The sequence below is a fragment of the Cherax quadricarinatus genome, chromosome 8 (genome assembly GCF_038502225.1).
Source record: "Cherax quadricarinatus isolate ZL_2023a chromosome 8, ASM3850222v1, whole genome shotgun sequence".
In the NCBI taxonomy this organism is placed as follows: domain Eukaryota; kingdom Metazoa; phylum Arthropoda; class Malacostraca; order Decapoda; family Parastacidae; genus Cherax; species Cherax quadricarinatus.
In genome coordinates, this window is record NC_091299.1 from 15,854,863 (window position 1) to 15,868,718 (window position 13,856).

A 13,856-nucleotide genomic window follows, 5' to 3' on the forward strand; every position below is an offset into this window, starting at 1 on the left:
TCTTATTCAGCTGTGTTTTCACTCCAGCACCACCACCTCTCTCTTGTATAACAGTGTATAACTCTTATGGGCTTAGTGCTTTCCCTGAATATATTACTTTCACTGCAATACTACCTGGTAGTTTGATAAATAGCCTGGTAGTCTGGCAGACTACCTGGTAATTTGATGTACCACCAGGTAGAGTGATAGTTTTCTCTGCATCCACAATATTACTTTCCCATTATTTTGTTTTATTTTGGTCCCTGTGTACTTTTCCTTGATTGTATGCATTTGCTTAAGTAGTGCTTAGCAAGGGGCAAATTTCACTGGGATAACCAAACCAACATGTGAAATTCTTTGGCTGAAGTTTTACAAATTTCCTTGAAAGACTTTTTAATACCAAAAGATGTTTCAAATATCTCAGATTCTGCATGGGCCAACCCTCTCAATGAAGTAGCACTTGTATAGGGAACAAGGAATTGAGGATATGAATTGACAGATTAGAAGATTCAATATAAAATTTTTAGTTTATATGTTGCACTAATCTTATTTAAATTCAATATATTGAATTTAACCTTTAAACGGTCCAAACGTATATATACGTTTTTCAACATTTGATAGTACAGTGGAACCTCAAAAATCGAACGTATCACATATTGAAAGTTTCGAAAATAGGACCATTTTTTCGGACAAACTGTGTCCCTATTATCGAACGCGCCCCTATTTTTGGACCGCTGTGTACGGGACCTGTCTGCTAGCCCGCTCTGTCCGCATCTTCGCGCAGGCGCCGTGAGCAGTCTAGCTTTGTTTATGCTTGAGTGAACACTAACCTGCGCTCTCATTCACGCATTTTACGACTATTTCGTTGTGTTTAGTGCTTGTGGAACTGTGAAATAAGCTGCCATGGGCCCAAAGAAACTTGCTAGTGGTACCCCTGTGGTAAAGAAAGTGAGAAACACCATAGATGTGAAGAAGGAAATAATACAGAAGTATGAGAGTGGTGTGAGACTTGTTGAGCTTGCCAGGATGTATGGGAAAAACAAGTCGACCATCGGTTCTATCCTGTCAAAGAAAGAACAGATCAAGGAAGCTGATGTTGCAAAAGGTGTTAATGTAGGGAGTGGATGAGGTGCCTTCTTCAAAGATTAAGGAGATTTGTGCCAAGTGGAATGATGTCCAAATGTTTGTGCAGAAGTACCACCCTGAGCAAGCTGAAACAAGCCATCTTTGCAACAAGTTCAGTGACAGAACCATGTCCCATTTTAGGGAAATGTTAAAGAGGCGCCAGAAACAGAGGACCGTGGACAGTTATTTTGTGAGACAGGGGCCCAGTGACTCTCAAGCTGGTCCTAGTGGCATTAAAAGACAGAGAAGGGAAGTAACCCCAGAGAGGGCTTTACCTGAAGTCCTTATGGAGGGGGATTCTCCTTCCAAACACTAACCCCAACTCCCTCTCTCCTCCTCCCTATCTTCCAGATGCCATCACCAATCTTCAATAAAGGTAAGTAAAAATGTTATTTTATATGTATTACTATACATAATTAAAAACTACAGTGGACCCCCGGTTAACGATTTTAATCCGTGCAAGAGGGATAATTGTTATGCGAAATAATCGTTATGCGAATGAATTTTCCCCATAAGAAATAATGGAAATAAAATTAATCCGTGCAAGACGCCCAAAAGTATGAAAAAAATTTTTTTTTACCACATGAAATGTTAATTTTAATACACACAAACTGAAAAAGGCATGCACAATTAAATGACACTTACTTTTATTGAAGATCTGGTGATGATTGATGGGATGGGAGGAGGGGAGAGCATTATCTTCTTACTGTTTAGAAGGGGAATCCCCTTCCATTAGGACTTGAGGTAGTAAGTCCTTTTCTGGGGTTACTTCCCTTCTTTTTTTAATGCCACTAGGGCCAGCTTCAGAGTCACTGGACTTCTTTCGCACAAGATATCTGTCCATAGTGGCCTGTACCTCTCGTTCCTTTATGACTTGCCTAAAGTGTTTCACAACATTGTCAGTGTAATAATCACCAGCACGGCTTGCAATAGCTGTGTGAGGGTGATTTTCATCCATGAAGGTTTGCACTTCAAGCCACTTAGCACAGATTTCCTTTATCTTTGTAGTAGGCAACTTCTTCAATTTCTCTCTCCCCTCCTCTGAACCAGTTTCCCCAGGTCTGGCCTCTTGCTCTTGAAGTTGATCTATCAGCTCATCAGTGGTTAGTTCTTCATTGTCCTCCTCCACCAACTCTTCCACATCCTCCCCACTAACCTCCAACCCCAAGGACTTTCCCAATGCCACAATGGATTCCTCAACTGGCACAGGATTCTCAGGGTTAGCCTCAAACCCTTCAAAATCCCTTTTGTCTACACATTCTGGCCACAGTTTCTTCCAAGCAGAGTTCAAGGTCCTCTTAGTCACTTCCTCCCAAGCCTTACCTATAAGGTTTACACAATTGAGGATATTAAAGTGATCTCTCCAAAACTCTCTTAGAGTCAGTTGAGTTTCTGAGGTCATTACAAAGCACCTTTCAAACAGAGCTTTTGTGTACAGTTTCTTGAAGTTTGCAATAACCTGCTGGTCCATGGGCTGCAGGAGAGGCGTGGTATTAGGAGGCAAAAACTTCACCTTAATGAAGCTCATGTCCCCATAAAGTCGCTCTGCCACGTCTGTAGGATGACCAGGGGCATTGTCTAACACCAGGAGGCACTTAAGTTCTAATTTCTTTTCAGTTAGGTAATTTTTCACATTGGGGGCAAATGCATGGTGTAACCAGTTATAGAAAAATTCCCTAGTGACCCATGCCTTACTGTTTGCCCTCCACAGCACACACAAATTATCCTTGAGGACATTCTTTTGCCTGAACGCTCTGGGAGTTTCAGAGTGATACACTAATAAAGGCTTCACTTTGCAATCACCAGTAGCATTGGCACACATCAACAAAGTAAGCCTGTCTTTCATAGGCTTATGTCCTGGGAGTGCCTTTTCCTCCTGAGTAATGTAGGTCCTGCTTGGCATTTTCTTCCAGAACAGGCCTGTTTCATCACAATTAAACACTTGTTCAGGTTTCAGTCCTTCAGTTTCTATGTACTCCTTGAATTCCTGCACATATTTTTCAGCCGCTTTGTGGTCCGAACTGGCAGCCTCACCATGCCTTATCACACTATGGATGCCACTACGCTTCTTAAATCTCTCAAACCAACCTTTGCTGGCCTTAAATTCACTCACATCATCACTAGTTGCAGGCATTTTTTTAATTAAATCCTCATGCAACTTCCTAGCCTTTTCACATATGATCGCTTGAGAGATGCTATCTCCTGCTAGCTGTTTTTCATTTATCCACACCAATAAGAGTCTCTCAACATCTTCCATCACTTGCGATCTTTGTTTCGAAAACACAGTTGAACCTTTGGCAAGAACAGCTTCCTTGATTGTCTTTCTGGTGCCCACAATAGTAGCGATGGTTGATTGGGGTTTCTTGTACAGCTTGACTAGGTCGGCTATACGCACTCCACTTTCATACTTATCAATTATCTCTTTCTTCATTTCTATAGTAATTCTTACCCTTTGAGGTGTAGGGTTGGCACTAGAAGCTTTCTTGGGGCCCATGGTCACGTATTTTCCAGAAACAGCACCGAAAATACTGTAATAATACGAAATATTCCGAGTGTATGCTTGGATGTTACCGCGGAGGCTGGCTGGTAAACAATGGGACGGCCGGCACATGTGAGGCTGGCTGAGGGCACATTGGACGCGTCTCGGACGAAAATCGGTAAGCGGGTTTTTAATCGGTATGCGCGGCAAAAATTTTGCGATAAAAGTAATCGGTATGCGGAAAAATCGCTATGTGATGCCATCGTTATGCGGGGGTCCACTGTATAGTATTTGTTTTATGTAAAACTGTAATTAATCTCTATAAAATGTATTTTTTGTGTGAATATTTTTGGGTTTCTGGAACGGATTAATTGTATTTCCATTATTTCTTATGGGAAATATTGCTTCGAATTTCAGACTTTTCGAATTTAGAACTAGCTCCTGGAATGGATTAAGTTTGGTTTTTGAGGTTCCACTGTATGTAAAAAAAGTAGATCATCATTTTTTTTTACATTTGAAAACGTGTAAAAAACTTTGATCTACGTTTTTTTTTTTGTTATATTTGTACATGTTTATAGAGGGGCAACTGATATATCGGATCATTATTTAGTTGTAGCTACAGTTAGAGTAAGAGGTAGATGGGAAAAGAGGAAGGTGGCAACAACAAGTAAGAGGGAGGTGAAAGTGTATAAACTAAGGAAGGAGGAAGTTCAGGCGAGATATAAGCGACTATTGGCAGAAAGGTGGGCTAGTGCAAAGATGAGTAGTTGGGGGGTTGAAGAGGGTTGGATGTGAGGGAAAAGTTTAATAGATAGGAGTAGCAATATAGTAACAATAGTTTCATTGCCGGCTACTAGGGTAGGGTAAGTCACACTCCCGTTTTTCCCGCCTTTTCTCCCCCACCCCTAAAGTGATAGTTTGATTGCCGGCTGCTTGTTAACGTAGGGTCAGTCTAGCTCCCGCTATCCCTTCCCCTCCCTCTTCCACCCCTTCCTCGAAAGGTGACGTGTGGGGCTCTGGTCAAACAGTAAATCACTCGACTCACAGCTCCCAACACTACTCTTGGATGACAGTGAGGGTCACCTGTCAATCAACGAGCAGAACAGGAGAAGGACTAACATCCAGAGACTTCCCCATTTTGCATTTAAGTACCTGTGCACCTGTATGAAATTGCAGGACGTAACCCCACATCATTGCAGCGGTAAAGAACCTGCTTTCCTGTCATCGGGATACTACTCACGGCGTGAACCTGTGAAGAACTAGCCAGTGGTGGTCACCAACACCTGCGACCCCCCCCCCCCCATCATCAGCAACGGCTACGATTTCAACAAGCAGTGTCACCAACACCAGACACCAAAGTGTTAAATTAGCATTGAATTCAGTTATCATTTATATTTTTCATTTTCTTTAATGTAGGATTAATATTTCATATTTAAGTGTTTTATATTTTCTACATAATAAAGTGTTTATGTTTGTCTGTTATTATTTCTTTTTCTATTCACTAATTTACCTCCCTTCACAAGTGGCGACCTTGCCAGGATCAACTCTACTGAATCAAGATTCAACTCCATCTCGAATCTACCATTGGAACTTCAACGCCGCATACCACAGACGGTTACCACCAGCCATGAGTAATCATTCTCTATGGTAGGACTACAGTACAGGTATTTAAAAGATTTGGTGATTGTTATAGTCTCAATTTATTGTAAGTCAAGTCAGGCAGGATATAATATTTAATTCTGCCACCTAATTGTGTGTAAGCTTGAAACACTTTGGAGGATTAGACTCTAGGGACCCGAGATTTTCCAGTGACAACTTGTTTCATTGAGCTCTTCATTATATCAAGGGAACTGTCATAGGACACACTTGATTTGTTGGCGAGAAGATTGGATGGTCAAGGGACCCCATTCTACTTACTGTTTGCTCGGAACCGGCATAGAACCCTTCGTTTTCGTTAATACATATTGTTTAATTGAAGCAGGGATCGAGCCCTCTGGTTTATTTACAGTTTGAGCGGAGCAGGAATTGAACCCTCCGTTTTCTTTAATACCCGTTTCATTTTCCCCTGATAGTGTAAGTTATTCTTGCAAGTATGGATGAATACCAGTTTTGGATGAATGCTGGAAGTAAGTTAGGAATAACAGGGAAAAATTTAGAATCTTTCATTAGTGCTAAGATCCAGGAAAGACTTGAAAGAGAGAGAAGTGAGAGAGAAGAAAGACAGCTAGAAAGGGAAAGAGAAGAGAATAAGGAGAGAGAGAGAATTGAAAGAGAAGAGAAAAAGGAGAAAGAGAACCTTGAAAGACAGGAGAAAAAGGAGAGAGAGAGAATTGAGAGAGAAATCCGAGAAAGACAGTTAGAAAGAGAGCGAGAAGACCAAAAAGAGCGTGATAGACTTGATCGTGAGGAAAGAGCTAGAGTACGTGAAGAACAAGTTAAATTAAGAGAACTTGAGGAAAGAGAAAAGGATCGCGAGCTCGAAAAATCTCGCCTTGAATTAGAAAATAAAAAGTTAATTTTTACACAACAACAATTAGAGGAAGGAGTAATGGAACAACGTGCAGTCAGTGCACATATTCCAACACCTAATTTACCTCCCTTCACAGAGGGGGAAGACATAACTTCATACATTATCAGGTTTGAAAATACCGCTACCCTCTGTGAATGGCCTGCTGACACCTGGGCTACCAGGTTAGGAATGTTATTTTCTGGTACTGCTTTGAATATCTATGCAACTTTGTCGCAGGATATCATATGTAATTATAACCTACTAAAGATTGAATATCAGATTGGAGGGAGAGAGTATGGAGGAGGTGAACGTATTCAGATATTTGGGAGTGGACGTGTCAGCGGATGGGTCTATGAAAGATGAGGTGAATCATAGAATTGATGAGGGAAAAAGAGTGAGTGGTGCACTTAGGAGTCTGTGGAGACAAAGAACTTTGTCCTTGGAGGCAAAGAGGGGAATGTATGAGAGTATAGTTTTACCAACGCTCTTATATGGGTGTGAAGCGTGGGTGATGAATGTTGCAGCGAGGAGAAGGCTGGAGGCAGTGGAGATGTCATGTCTGAGGGCAATGTGTGGTGTGAATATAATGCAGAGAATTCGTAGTTTGGAAGTTAGGAGGAGGTGCGGGATTACCAAAACTGTTGTCCAGAGGGCTGAGGAAGGGTTGTTGAGGTGGTTCGGACATGTAGAGAGAATGGAGCGAAACAGAATGACTTCAAGAGTGTATCAGTCTGTAGTGGAAGGAAGGCGGGGTAGGGGTCGGCCTAGGAAGGGTTGGAGGGAGGGGGTAAAGGAGGTTTTATGTGCGAGGGGCTTGGACTTCCAGCAGGCATGCGTGAGCGTGTTTGATAGGAGTGAATGGAGACAAATGGTTTTTAATACTTGACGTGCTGTTGGAGTGTGAGCAAAGTAACATTTATGAAGGGATTCAGGGAAACCGGCAGGCCGGACTTGAGTCCTGGAGATGGGAAGTACAGTGCCTGCACTCTGAAGGAGGGGTGTTAATGTTGCAGTTTAAAAACTGTAGTGTAAAGCAACCTTCTGGCAAGACAGTGATGGAGTGAATGATGGTGAAAGTTTTTCTTTTTCGGGCCACCCTGCCTTGGTGGGAATCGGCCAGTGTGATAATAAAAAAAAAAAATAAAGAAGGCAATCCTTAAAGCATATCAAAAAACCACTAATTCTTACAGGAAAAATTTCAGGTATGCCACCTTACAGCCTGGCCAGAACTTTCAACAGTTACAGGTAACACTCTTTCATTAGTTCGATTTTTGGATAGAGAGTTCAGGAATTGATCACAGTTATGAATCTCTTCGAGACTTCATGGTTGCTGACCAGTTCCTGACAGCTCTTCCTCACCAGATACGAACATTCATTATAGAACATAACCTGATTAAAGCTGAGGAAGTTGCTGAGGCTGCTGACCTGTATGCTGAGGCTCACAATTCCTATAAAGACCTAAAGGGATCGAACCCTAAGGGCAAGGGTTCATCAGACCTTAAGAAATCAAAGCCTCTAGTGGAAAGTAAAATGACTTCTTTTATTCCTGTTTGTCATTTGTGTGGTGTTAAGGGACATAAACGTCCAGATTGTCCTTCTAAGAAGGTCCAGAAAGTTGGAAGATGTTTTAAAGACTGTAATGACCAAGCACCCTTCTGTTCAGGAACAGTTAATGGACTTAATGTATCTACCATTTTACGAGACACTGGATGCACAAGTATAGTAATTTCTGATAAGCTGTTCCCTACTCTTAAAGAAACTCATTCCTCTGCTATACTTTCAGACTACTTGGGCCGTACAGACACTTTTCCTACCATCCGTTGTTACATTAGGTCTACCTCACAGGTTGGTCTGAAGCCGTACTAGCTCCCATCACTTCTTGCTCCGTACTAATAGGTAATGTAAAAGGTGCCATTCTTCCTTCTGAGGTTGACCTTTCATCACCAAAGATGGATATAAGTGTTTCAGATCCTCTTCCTGTAGAGTCGGAGAAGCCCCTCGAAAGTTCAGATGAGACAATGTCTCGTGAGATTCATGTGGGATTAAAAACCAGTGATGCTACTCTCGAAAGCGAGGTAGTAGGATCACCGGTTCACTTGTTAGATGAAAGTGAAGATATCACCTCCGATACCATAAATGTCTTGACTAGGGCTCAGACCAAAGCCCATGCTTCTCCTACTGTCCATCCTTTGATTTTCCCTGACTTTAAGCCTTTAGACATATCGAAGGACTCCTTTGTCAATTTACAACGTAATTGCCCTTCTCTTCAGAATTGCCATAATGCCACTAAACAAAATCAAGTTATCCAAAGGAAAAACTTTTCATATAAATTTGAATATATAAAAGATATCTTGTACAAGTCAGTATTCAAATTAAATTCAGATGAGATAGACTATTCCATCTTAGTTGTTCCAAGTCAATGCAGAGAGACTGTTCTTAAAATGGCTCATGACCTGCCAGTGGCCGGACATTTCTCGCATCGTAAAACCTTAAATAAAATTAGGGAAACCTATTTTTGGCCAAAAATGTCCTCAGATATCACTACCTATTGTAGATCGTGTAAAGTTTGCCAACTGTCATCCTCCCGAGGTACCAGGCGAGTACCTATGGTCAAAATGCCTATCTTTACGGTACCGTTTGAAAGAGTAGCTATTGACATCGTTGGTCCTTTATCTCCACTTTCATCTGGGGGACATAGATATATATTAACATTAGTTGATTATGCTTCGAGTTTCCCTGAAGCCGTTCCCTTAAAGACCATAACTACTACAGAGGTGGCTGAAGCCCTTTTGTCCATCTTCTCCAGAGTGGGCATCCCTAGAGAAATTTTGTCTGACCGTGGGACACAATTCACATCTGACTTAATGCAACATCTATACCAACTTCTGGGAGTGAAGCCTCTCTTCACCACACCCTATCATCCCAGCTGTAATGGGAGGATTGAGCGCCAGCATTCGATTCTCAAGTCCATTTTAAGGAAACTTTGCTCCCTTAAACCTAAGGAGTGGCATCGTTACCTACCCTGTGCTTTGTTTGCCATGAGGGAAGTTCCCAGTGACTCTTTGGGGTTTTTACCTTTTGAACTTCTCTATGGTAGACAGGCCAGAGGTCCACTGTCCATCCTTCATGACTTATGGACTAATGAGGAGGTAAATGCTGAGGTTCAGTCTTCTTACCAGTTTCTCCTTGACCTTAGATCCAAACTTGAGGAGATCTCTGACATAGTTTCGAAAAACCTAAGCTTGTCAATGGACCAGTACAAAACCTATTTTGACTCCAAAAGTCAGAGGAGAAGTTTTAACGTAGGGGATGAAGTTCTTGTACTTTTGCCTATCAAGTCAAATAAATTATTAGTAGCGTGGAAAAGTCCATATAAAGTATTAAAAATTTGTGGGAAAGTTGACTACCTCATAGAAGTCAAGGGGAAACCTAAGCTTTATCATATCAACATCCTTAAGAAATATTACCGAAGAAATTTGGTTAACTGCCTTAATGACTTTGACTTAGTTTTTCCACACGAACTTGATAAGACAACTGAAGAATGTAAAGTGTGCGTAATTGACACCTCTAACTTAGACTATGATGAACTACATGACTTGGTGACTCTTGACCACTCGGATGCAACCACCATTAATATTAATGAATCTTTGGATGACCATAAGAGACATGAACTACTTCAATGTGTGAGTAACTTTTCAGACGTCTTTACTGATATTCCAGGTGTTACCTCCACGGTAGTCCATAAGATTGACTTAGTGACGGACAATCCTATCAAACGGAAATTATACCCAGTTCCAGTTCACCTTAGGGATGCATTTGACCGAGAGGTAGACAAATTATTAAAACTAAAGATCATTGAACCTTCAGTATCTTCATATTGTTCACCAGTAGTCATGGTTAAGGAGGAGGATAATTCACATAGACTTGCTATTGACTTCAGAGGCCTTAATGCTATAACTCGGTGGGATGCTGAGCCTATGCCCTTAATAGATAGCGATCTACACAAATTTTATGATGCTTCCTTCTTTTCAGAGATTGATATTGCACAGGCATATCATCAAGTAATGTTAGATCCTTCTTCTAAGCAGTACACCGCTTTTCCTACACACCAAGGACTGATGCAATATAGAACTATGCCCTTCGGTTTGGTAACTGCCTGTGCTACCTACGTGAGACTGATGAGAAAGGTCTTGGGTAATATGCCAAATGTTTCAGTTTATTTTGATAACATTTACGTAATGACATCTACGTGGGGCGAACATATCCAAACATTAACATCAGTTTTGCTTAGGTTACGCTCACATGGCCTCACTGCCAAGCCGAAGAAATGCTTCCTTGGGTATAACAAGATTAGATATCTTGGACTGATACTTTCTAATAACTCTCTGCAGCCTCTCCCCAGTAAGATCAAAGCTTTATTAGAATTTAAATTCCCCAAAACCAAGAAGCTCATGCGTAGCTTTCTTGGTTCTGTAAATTTTTATGCACGGTTTATCCCGAATCTTGCTGATCTTACAGGCATCTTATCGGACTTCCTTAAAAAGTCTGTGAAGGAACCTCTTGAACTTTCCGACGTAGCTTGGGAAAAGTTTAATGAGATTAAAAGTATCTTTTCGAAAAACCCTATACTTAAGATTCCAGATATTAATAAAACATTTTGTTTGAGAACTGATGCCTCCAATACTGGCTTAGGTGCGGTGTTACTACAATACCATGATGGTACTCCCTTCCCTGTATGCTTCCTAAGCCGGAAACTCCTTCCCGCAGAAACAAAATACTCCACAATAGAAAAGGAATATTTAGCCCTTGTGTGGGGTATCTCCAAACTTAAATTTTATTTGCTGGGAAAAGAATTCATTTTAGAAACGGACCACAAACCTTTGATATACCTAGAAACTTTTAAGGGAACCAACAGTCGCCTCTTGAGGTGGACATTGGCACTCCAGGCTTTTAAGTTCCATATTGTGTATATCAATGGTTCATCCAATTATTTCTCTGACTGGTTAAGTCATGACAGTCAGTAGAAGATTTGTTGCCTTAGGCGACTTCCACATGTTAGAACTTTTTCCTCGCCTATTCTTCTTATACTCCTTGACTATAAGTCTTGGTATGGGGGAGTGTGAGGGAAAAGTTCAATAGATAGGAGTAGCAATATAGTAACAATAGTTTCATTACCGGCTACTAGTTAAGGTAGGGTAAGTCACGCTCCCGCCTTTCTTCCCCCTCCCCGAAAGTGATAGTTTCATTGCCGGCTACTAGTTAAGGTAGGGTAAGTCACGCTCCCGTTTTTCCCGCCTTTTCTCCCCCACCCCTAAAGTGATAGTTTGATTGCCGGCTGCTTGTTAACGTAGGGTCAGTCTAGCTCCCGCTATCCCTTCCCCTCCCTCTTCCACCTCCCCCCCCGAAAGGTGACGTGTGGGGCTCTGGTCAAACAGTAAATCACTCGACTCACAGCTCCCAACACTACTCTTGGATGACAGTGAGGGTCACCTGTCAATCAACGAGCAGAACAGGAGAAGGACTAACATCCAGAGACTTCTTCATTTTCCATTTAAATACCTGTGCACCTGTATGAAATTGCAGGACGTAACCCCACATCATTGCAGCAGTAAAGAACCTGCTTTCCTGTCATCGGGATACTACTCACGGCGTGAATCTGTGAAGAACTAGCCAGTGGTGGTCACCAACACCTGCGACCCCCCCCCCCCCCCCCATCATCAGCAACGGCTACGATTTCAACAAGCAGTGTGACCAACACCAGACACCCAAGTGTTAAATTAGCGTTGAATTCAGTTATCATTTATATTTTTCATTTTTCATTTTCTTTAATGTAGGATTAATATTTCATATTTAAGTGTTTTATATTTTATATTTTCTACATAATAAAGTGTTTATGTTTGTCTGTTATTATTTCTTTTTCTATTCACTAATTTTCCTGAGGAGGAGCCAGCCTGGGTAATACTGTCTGAAGTTGTTACAGGGCTGAGTAAGCCTTCACATTGGAATAGTTTTAAAAATGCAGTATTAGAATGTGGGGCAGAAGTTTGTGGTCATAGGAGGGTGGGGGCAGGAGGAAAGAGGAGTGATTGGTGGAATGAAGAAGTAAAGGGTGTGATAAAAGAGAAAAAGGTAGCTTACGAGAGGTTTTTACAAAGCAGAAGTGTTATAAGAAGAGCAGAGTATATGGAGAGTAAAAGAAAGGTGAAGAGAGTGGTGAGAGAGTGCAAAAGGAGAGCAGATGAAAGAGTGGGAGAGGCACTGTCAAGAAATTTTAATGAAAATAAGAAAAAATTTTGGAGTGAGTTAAACAAGTTAAGAAAGCCTAGGGAAAGTATGGATTTGTCAGTTAAAAACAGAGTAGGGGAGTTAGTAGATGGGGAGAGGGAGGTATTAGGTAGATGGTGAGAATATTTTGAGGAACTTTTAAATGTTGAGGAAGAAAGGGAGGCGGTAATTTCATGCACTGGCCAGGGAGGTATACCATCTTTTAGGAGTGAAGAAGAGCAGAATGTAAGTGTGGTGGAGGTACGTGAAGCATTACGTAGAATGAAAGGGGGTAAAGCAGCTGGAACTGATGGGATCATGACAGAAATGTTAAAAGCAGGGGGGGATATAGTGTTGGGGTGGTTGGTACTTTTGTTTAATAAATGTATGAAAGAGGGGAAGGTACTTAGGGATTGGCGGAGAGCATGTATAGTCCCTTTATAAAGGGAAAGGGGACAAAAGAGATTGTAAAAATTATAGAGGAATAAGTTTACTGAGTATACCAGGAAAAGTATACGGTAGGGTTATAATTGAAAGAATTAGAGGTAAGACAGAATGTAGAATTGCGGATGAGCAAGGAGGCTTCAGAGTGGGTAGGGGATGTGTAGATCAAGTGTTTACATTGAAGCATATATGTGAACAGTATTTAGATAAAGGTAGGGAAGTTTTTATTGCATTTATGGATTTAGAAAAGGCATATGATAGAGTGGATAGAGGAGCAATGTGGCAGATGTTTCAAGTATGTGGAATAGGTGGTAAGTTACTAAATGCTGTAAAGAGCTTTTATGAAGATAGTGAGGCTCAGGTTAGGGTGTGTAGAAGAGAGGGAGAATACTTCCCGGTAAAAGTAGGTCTTAGACAGGGATGTGTAATGTCACCATGGTTGTTTAATATATTTATAGATGGGGTTGTAAAAGAAGTAAATGCTAGGGTGTTCGGGAGAGGGGTGGGATTAAATTATGGGGAATCAAATTCAAAATGGGAATTGACACAGTTACTTTTTGCTGATGATACTGTGCTTATGGGAGATTCTAAAGAAAAATTGCAAAGGTTAGTGGATGAGTTTGAGAATGTGTGTAAAGGTAGAAAGTTGAAAGTGAACATAGAAAAGAGTAAGGTGATGAGGGTATCAAATGATTTAGATAAAGAAAAATTGGATATCAAATTGGGGAGGAGGAGTATGGAAGAAGTGAATGTTTTCAGATACTTGGGAGTTGAAGTGTCGGCAGATGGATTTATGAAGGATGAGGTTAATCATAGAATTGATGAGGGAAAAAAGGTGAGTGGTGCGTTGAGGTATATGTGGAGTCAAAAAACGTTATCTATGGAGGCAAAGAAGGGAATGTATGAAAGTATAGTAGTACCAACACTCTTATATGGATGTGAAGCTTGGGTGGTAAATGCAGCAGCGAGGAGATGGTTGGAGGCAGTGGAGATGTCCTGTCTAAGGGCAATGTGTGGTGTAAATATTATGCAGAAAATTCGGAGTGTGGAAATTAG

General features: G+C 41.2%; 1 protein-coding gene across 4 annotated transcripts in view; it reads left to right on the forward strand.

Moving 5' to 3' along the window:
• Positions 1-13,856, forward strand: part of LOC128685385 (zinc finger protein 549) — a 185,965-nt gene that overhangs the window by 122,519 nt on the left and 49,590 nt on the right. The window lies entirely within an intron of this gene.